Genomic DNA, 7,774 nt, shown 5'->3' with positions numbered 1-7,774 from the left:
AGAGGAAGAGAGAGAGAGAGAGAGAGAGAGAGAGAGAGAGAGAAAGAAAGCGAGTCGCCAGATCCGGGACTCGAATTGCAGTCAGCCCTGTGGGAGTCCAGTGTCCTTAACCACCACACCACCTGCTGGCCAAAAATGTTTTTCTTAATTGATTAGAATTGTGTTCCCTTCCCAAAGCAAATTTTAATTGGGCTCTAGTTCATTTTGTAGTATCTTTATTCAAATGTACTTTTTTTTTTTTTTAAGAGGTTTTTTGCTATAGGGCGCATGCGCTCACCAGACAGAGACAGAGAGACGGAAAGCGAGAAATCACCCCCAGGGGGGATGGCCACCCCGCAATCCCTTCTCCTCCATTCTCCTCTCAGGATCTTGGGCACGCATGCACACGGGCCCAGCATGAGTTTTAAGCAAACCGGGTCCGGGACACGAACCATGGTTGACTACATGAGAGTCTAGAGACAGCCATTACACTAACTTCTGGTCCCTCAAATGTACTGTTTTTTTAGCTGAAAGATGTTAGCTGGCTTATTATGCAATAAATAAAACTCAATTGTTTAGAAAAAACCCCAAAAAACTAAATTCAATATATAACATAATTTGGATAAAATAAACATTCTTATAATTATAAGTCCTCTTTTCCCATTAGGAAACATGACATATTTTGCCACTGGAACTCATTCCATTTTTTTTTTTTTGGAGAGATTTTCACTGTAGGTCGCGTGCGCTCGCCAGACAGACAGAGAGAGACATAGAGACAGAAAGCGAGAAATCACCCCCCGGGGGGATGGTCATGCCGCAATCCCTTCTCCTCCATTCTCCTCTCGGGATCTTGGGCACGCACGCACACGTGCCCGGCGTGAGTTTTAAACCACCAGGTCCGGGACGCAAACAGCGGTCAACTACGTGGGAGTCCAGCGACATAGCCATTATGCTAACTGCTGGTTCCCTGGAACTCATTCCATTTTGAAGGTCGAATTTTTTGTCAAATACAAATTCCTTAATATAAATAATGGATTTTCCTATATTAATTATCAAATTTTGTTTCAGCAGAAATAGTACATCCTTTGTCTTTTAAAATAGCTTCTAAGAAGAAAATTACCATTATAATGAATATAATGATATTTTTAAAAGAGAAAGCAATTATTCAGTGATTAAATTTTGCTTCTTTTATATCCAAATAATACCTCCTCATAACTTTAGAACTTTTCCCTGCACCTTTGACTTCTTTTCTTTTTTAAAATCTGAATCCAGTCAAATTCCACATCTCGGAAACCATTCTGGGATATTCATCAAGACTTTCTTTCATTTCCATTTGTAGTGCTACCAGTCTAACCCAGAAACATTTTTCTCCTGCAGGTTTGGCTTGAACAATTATTATTCTAGTTTCCTAATTGTTCCCCACCTTCTTCTAGCCCTCATTTCTCCTAAATATTACTGACAAATTGATCCTTAAAAACTGATTTGTATTGGGGCTGGCAGGTGACATGGTGGTTGGAGGTGTTGGACTCCCACATGGCCAACCATGGTTCGGTCTCAGACCTGGCAGTTTGATTTCTCATTTTACCTCTCTCTCTCCCTCATTCTCTCATAATAATAATAAAAAAGTTAAAATAAAATAATAATTTTGTTGAGAGGTTTTTGCTATAGGGTGCGTGTACTTGCCAGAAAGACAGAGACAGAAAGTGAGAAATCACCCCCCGGGGGGATGGCCATGCTGCAATCCCTTCTCTTCCATTCTCCTCTCGGGATCTTGGGCACGCACGCACATGTGCCTTGCGTGAGTTTAAGCCACTGGATCTGGGACTTGAGCCGTGGTCTAGTACGTGGGAGTCCAGCGACATAGTCATTACGCCAATTGCTGGTCCAAAAATAAAATAATTCTTTAAAAAAGGAAACAAAGAACTACTTTGTATTGAGGTGCCCCTTCTCAAGAAGCATTCAGTCATCTTACAGCATGGTGTCTTAGCAATGGCATTAAGTTTTCATGATCTAGTATTAAGTTAGGTGCAGAGACAATACTCAGAGATAAAATTGCAGAAAGGGGTAAACACCTGGGTCCTTGATGACATGGTTTAGCTCCCAAGTCAATTTAACCTGAGGCCTGCAATAAGCCTAGACTTCTTGCTGTAAAGATAGATTTCCTTATTGTTTAAATCAAACTGAGTTGGGATTTCCTGATATTTCTCAGCTAAAATCATCCTTAGTAGTACACTCTAGTACTGGTGAGTTGTGAGAGATGGCAGACTTGGGTGAGTAGAGATTAGATGGAGAGAACTTTTTTCAGCAGATTTCCAACCTGAATTAACTGCAATTGGTGATCAACTTGTTGACTTGGTGGGTGTGATGGTTAATTTTGTGCTAACTTGGAGGGTAATTTTGGGTTTAAATCAGGGAGTTATGCATAAGGTAGATTGCATTTCATACCATGGGTGAGCCTCATTTGTCAATTGCAGGCCTGAATTGAACAAAAAGACTGGTCTCTGCAAAAGAGAATTTTTCAGCAGATTGCCTGCAGACTTTATTTTAATTTATTTCACGCATTCACTCAGTATACATCACTTAGCTTGTAAAGTGAATTTATCCAACATGAATACACTTCATGCCAGTTCTATTCAGGATACTATGCACATATCATCAACAGATAATAATCCATTTCTCTGTTCCATAAATGTCTCGACTCTCTATTTTTCTCCTTAATTTCTTTCCACATACACTCTCCCTTCTCCAACCCTCTTCCCACACTGTCTTCAGGATCCATAACCATTTTCCATATTTTGTGTTTTTTAGGTTGAAGGTTCTATAGATGTCTGTCAAGTCCATTTGATTTATGGTATTGTTAAGATCCTACATTTCTTTGGTTATTTTTTGTCTAGATCTGTCTAAAGGAGATAATAGGGTGTTAAGATACCCAACAATCAGTGTGTTGCAGTATCTCTCTCCTTTTAGATCTAGCAGCCTTTCCTTTATGTATTTAGGTGCTCCTAAGTTTGGTGGATTGCTGTTTATAAGCATTGTATCTTCTTTTTTTTTCCTTTTTGTAAAACCAGGCCACTTTAATGTTTTCGTACAATTTAATAAATAATCTTTTGATGTACAAAATAATAAATAGTCATGTAAGACCGGCTATATTCAGACACATCAGTCATGATGGTTTTCCAGATGGTATATCATCTTCAAAAATTACAAGGAGTTATTTGTATGCAACTGCTATCAAACCAGTAAAATAGCATTTATGCATTCATCATTTTCAGAATTATTGGTAACTTGGGCATATTTCCCCCAAATAACCTTGCCTTCCTGTGTCACAAGGCCCAATTCACTCACGTTCACCTCAATGACAGTACCGTTGGTGATAACACCCAAAGTTGTATATAGTGGGGATGAGGGATTCTTTACACCGAGTATTGGCAGGCAAAAGGTGGCTTTCAATTCAGGATGTGTTACGTGGGCCTTCTTGAAACGTAAGCCCATTGGCCTAATGAATCTTCCATATTTAGGTGGTTTTCTAGTAAAGTCATCCCCAACAAAGCAGAATTTTGTAACCATCCTCTTCCATGCCTTTTTCTTTCTCTTTCCTGTTCGAATAACTTTTAACACTTCTATTTCTCCCTGGGCTTGAACTTTGGATAGAGGGACTTCCTATTTTCCTGCTTTCTCTTTCCATTTTTGTTTAATCATATTGGAAAGTATTTTAGCTCAGGACTGTCCTTCTCTGTCCAACAAATAGGCAGGTACTGCTCCTTGTGGAGTCTTTTCATCATTCTTCTGTTTGGTGTTCCTCTTTTCATGCATCTTGATAGTCTTTTTCATTTGTATTTTTTCAGCATGGCGCTGTTTATGATATAGCTTAGCCTTTAGACCAATCATCTTTTTTGCCTTCTTTGTATGTTTATGAGCGTCCTGACTTTCCTTCTTTCTCTTTTTCTCGTGGTAATCCAAATGGTATCCATAGCGTTTACAATGTAATTCAATATATTCATTTTGTGGCATGGTGATGGCTGCAGAGTCGCTGGGAGCAGCCTCTCAGATGCAAAGAAGTTGTCAACTTTCAGATCGCAACGACCAACAAACCCACCGGATGTGGTCCAAAATGAGAAAGGGTCACCATCTAAAACCCAGCATTGTATCTTCTTGATGAATTAGCTCTTTTATATAATGCCCTTCCTTGTCTTTTCTTATAGTTTTTGTCTTAAAATCTATTTTACTCCACTTCTTTTTTGGTTTCCAGTTGCATGGAATAACTTTTTCCAGCCCTTCACTTTTAGTCTATCGTTTTTCATATTTTTTGTGCCTCTGCAGTGGTTTCTGGTCTTTATTCATGAAGTGTGTTTCTTGCAGGTAGCAGATAGAAGATTTCTGTTTTTTTTTTTTTTTTTTTTTTTTTCTTTCTTTTTCATTCAGTCTGTGTCTCTTCATTGGAGAATTTAATCCACTAATATTCAATGTTATTATCAGTATTTCTTGACTTGTTTCTACCATTACGTTGACCATTTTCTTGGATTCTCCCCCCCCCCCCCCCCACACACACACACACATGCCTTCCTGCTCTTTTCTGTCTGCCTGTCTTTAGTTTTCCTGGTATAGCACTCCCTACAGAGCTTCTTTTTTTTTTTTTTTTTTGGAGAGATTTTCACTGTAGGGCGCGTGCGCTCGCCAGACAGACAGAGAGAGACATAGAGACAGAAAGTGAGAAATCACCCCCCAGGGGGGATGGTCACGCCGCAATCCCTTCTCCTCCATTCTCCTCTCGGGATCTTGGGCACGCACGCACACGCGCCTGGCGTGAGTTTTAAGCCACCGGGTCCTGGACACGAACCGCGGTCAACTACGTGGGAGTCCAGCAACATAGCCATTACGCTAACTGCTGGTTCCCTCCCTACAGAGCTTCTTGAAGAGCTAGTCTGGTATTGATAAATTTTTCAGGTTTTGTTTATCTGGGATTTTTTTTTTTTCATCTTTTCTTTCCATTTGAAGGATAATCTTGCTGGGTGTAGTAATCTTGGTTGAAATGATTTTTCATTTAAAACTCTGAATATATTTTCCCATTCTTTCTTTGCTTGCATTGTTTCCAGTGAGAGGTTCGAAGTTAGCCTGATCGGGTAACTTTTGTAGGTAACTTGATATTTCTCTCTTGCCAATTTTAGTATCTTGTCTTTATCTGTGATTTTGGTCAGTCTGGCTATGATGCGCCATGGGGAAGAACTGCTTGGGTTGATTCTATTTTTGTTTTTCGGAGAGGCTTTTGCTATAGGGTGCATGTACTCACCAGAAAGACAGAGACAAAGAGACAAAAAACAAGAATCATTCCCCAAGTTGGGGTGGCCACGCCGCAATCCCTTCTTCACCTTTCTCCTCTTGGGATCTTGGGTATGCACGCACCCATGCCTGGCATGAGATTTTTTTTTTTTGGAGAGGTTTTTGCCATAGGGTGCGTGCACTCACCAGACAGAGAGAGACAGAGAGACAGAAAGCGAGAAATCACCCCCCAGTCCCCAGGGAGGATGGCCATGCCACAATCCCTTCTCCTCCATTCTCCTCTCGGGATCTTGGGCATGCATGCACACGCACCCGGCATGAGTTTTAAGCTACCGGGTCCAGGATGCAAACCGTGGTTGACTACATGGGAGTCCAGCGACATAGTCATTACGTTAACTGCTGGTTTCCACCCCCCCCTGCCCCCGCCTCCCCCCAGCATGAGTTTAAGCCACTGGGTCTGGGACTCGAACTGCGGTCAACTACATGAGAGTCCAGCAAGGTAGCCATTACATCATCTTCTGGTCCCAGGTTGATTCTTTTTGAGGTCCTTTATATTCTCAGGTTTGGATGATTGAATGCTTCTCTAGGCTTGGAAAGTTTTGTTCAGGATTTCATGGAATAGAATATCAATGCCATTGTTAGTTTGTTCACCTTCTGGGATAAAGATTATCTGGATGTTTGGGTGCTTAGTGGTATCTAGTATTTCTCTCATATTATATTCATTGTTTTGGATTATTTTCTCAGTCTTTTTGGTAATTTTTTCTAGGCCAGTGCTTTTGTCTTCTACATTTGAGATTCAATTTTGTGCATGATCTAATCTGATTTTAATACTTTCAAAGGAGGTTTTGATTTCCTGTATTACTACCTTCATCTCTAACATTTCCATTTGATTTTTTTTTTATTGTATATATTTCTTCTTTCAAATTATGGAAAGACTTCCCTGTTTTCTGGAGCTCATTGTCTTTTTTTTCTTGCATCTTCTGGAGTTTGTTGTCTCTTCTCTTGCATCTCCTTTAGTTTTGTTACTATGAATATTCTGAATTGTTTATCTGACATTTTCATGAGTTCCATTGTACTGTCTATGGACTATGAGGAGTTGCTCTTTTCCCTTGGAGGAGAGATATTTTCTTGGTCTCTCATATTTCTCGTGCCTCTGCAGTAGTTTCTGATCATCCGATGAATTACATGTTTCTTTCTAGTTTCTTAGAGTTAATTCTTAGTGTTCAGAGGTGTGTGGGAGGAGGTGATCTCCAATCTCTCACTGCCAATTTCTCTCTTCTACTTTCTATGTTTTTGGGTCTGGAAAGCCAGTTTGGAGATGAAAGGTTTCAGCTACTCTGATATCTAATATGGAGCAGGGGCATGTCTCTGATGTAGATGGCTTCTGAAAGGGCCTGTGACTTCTCTGTCTTTTTCAGGTTTTTGCATCTGGAAGTTAAGGTTGGAGAAGAAAGATTTCAGCTGCCCTGGTCTTTGAACTGCCTTTAGACTTTAGCTGCACCATTGGCCTTTGGGTCTCTGCCTGCTATCCCACAATACAGATTTACCAATCTCCACAATCACAAAAGCCAATTCTTTATTTTATGTGTATATATCCTATATTTTTCTGTTTCCCTGGAGAAGCCTGACTGCTATAGTTGACAGTATAATCCACAGAACAGTGGAAGAGAAGATTGAAACCTCAGACTAGCTCTAGGGAGAGCACCTTTCTTAGAAACCCCTGTCTCGCTGGCCAGGACTGGATTGTGGGTATGAGAAACAGGATGATGATTGCAGTGGTGCTGAGGAGTCAGTTACAAAGGCTCACATTGGTATTGAGTTGAGTACATGATTATACATCTTGTTTGATTTGGTTCTTGTTTTTAAGGATCTTAAAACAGATTAAGTTCTATAAAATTATGACTGATGCATAATTTTATAGAACTTATTCTTGGCAGTTTAGTGCTGTACATGACTATTCACTCATTGGATTTAATTGAAAAAAAAGAAAAGAAAAGAAAGAAAGAAAGAGAAAAGAAAGAAAGGAAAAAAATAACACCAAAAATAGGAACTGAGTAAACACTTTTCTCTCCTAATATTTCAATATCTAGATCAAGGGTAGAGTCTAGGGGTCTGGGTTTGGAAAACACTTCACAAGGTTTGATGATCACTCCATCTAGTACAGTCTTCTTTTCTGCACATGAGAAAATTTGAAACTCATGGTTCAAGTGACATGGATGCCTTTCCTACTTTTCCTAAGTAGGTGCAGGTAAACATATCCTTCAGATTCTAGAACTAAACCTTTCTCTGGTGTCTGAGAGTCAACATAGAAAACCTCAACAATAGATTCAATGGAATTCAAGAATTACACATAGACATGCATGTGCTTGCATGCACACATGTGCACAAACACTTTTTCTTTTGTCCCTTTTTCTTACAAAGGAGAGAATAAGCAATATCTATTTAATTAAGGGCTCTGGTTAGATAGGATCTAGTGAAAGAAGGGTTCCTTTAAAAAAAGTTTATTTCTTGCATGAGT

At 39.7% G+C, this 7,774-nt stretch overlaps 1 pseudogene; it reads right to left on the bottom strand.

The window, feature by feature from the left end:
• Positions 1-3,210: 3,210 nt before the first annotated feature.
• LOC106735459 (ribosome biogenesis protein NSA2 homolog pseudogene) lies at positions 3,211-3,990 on the bottom strand (annotated as a pseudogene).
• Positions 3,991-7,774: the final 3,784 nt, after the last annotated feature.

This window comes from Tupaia chinensis, unplaced genomic scaffold (assembly GCF_000334495.1).
Source record: "Tupaia chinensis unplaced genomic scaffold, TupChi_1.0 Scaffold000399_1, whole genome shotgun sequence".
In the NCBI taxonomy this organism is placed as follows: domain Eukaryota; kingdom Metazoa; phylum Chordata; class Mammalia; order Scandentia; family Tupaiidae; genus Tupaia; species Tupaia belangeri.
The sequence above is the reverse complement of the archived record's forward strand: the minus strand, read 5'-3'. Positions and strand labels throughout refer to the sequence as shown.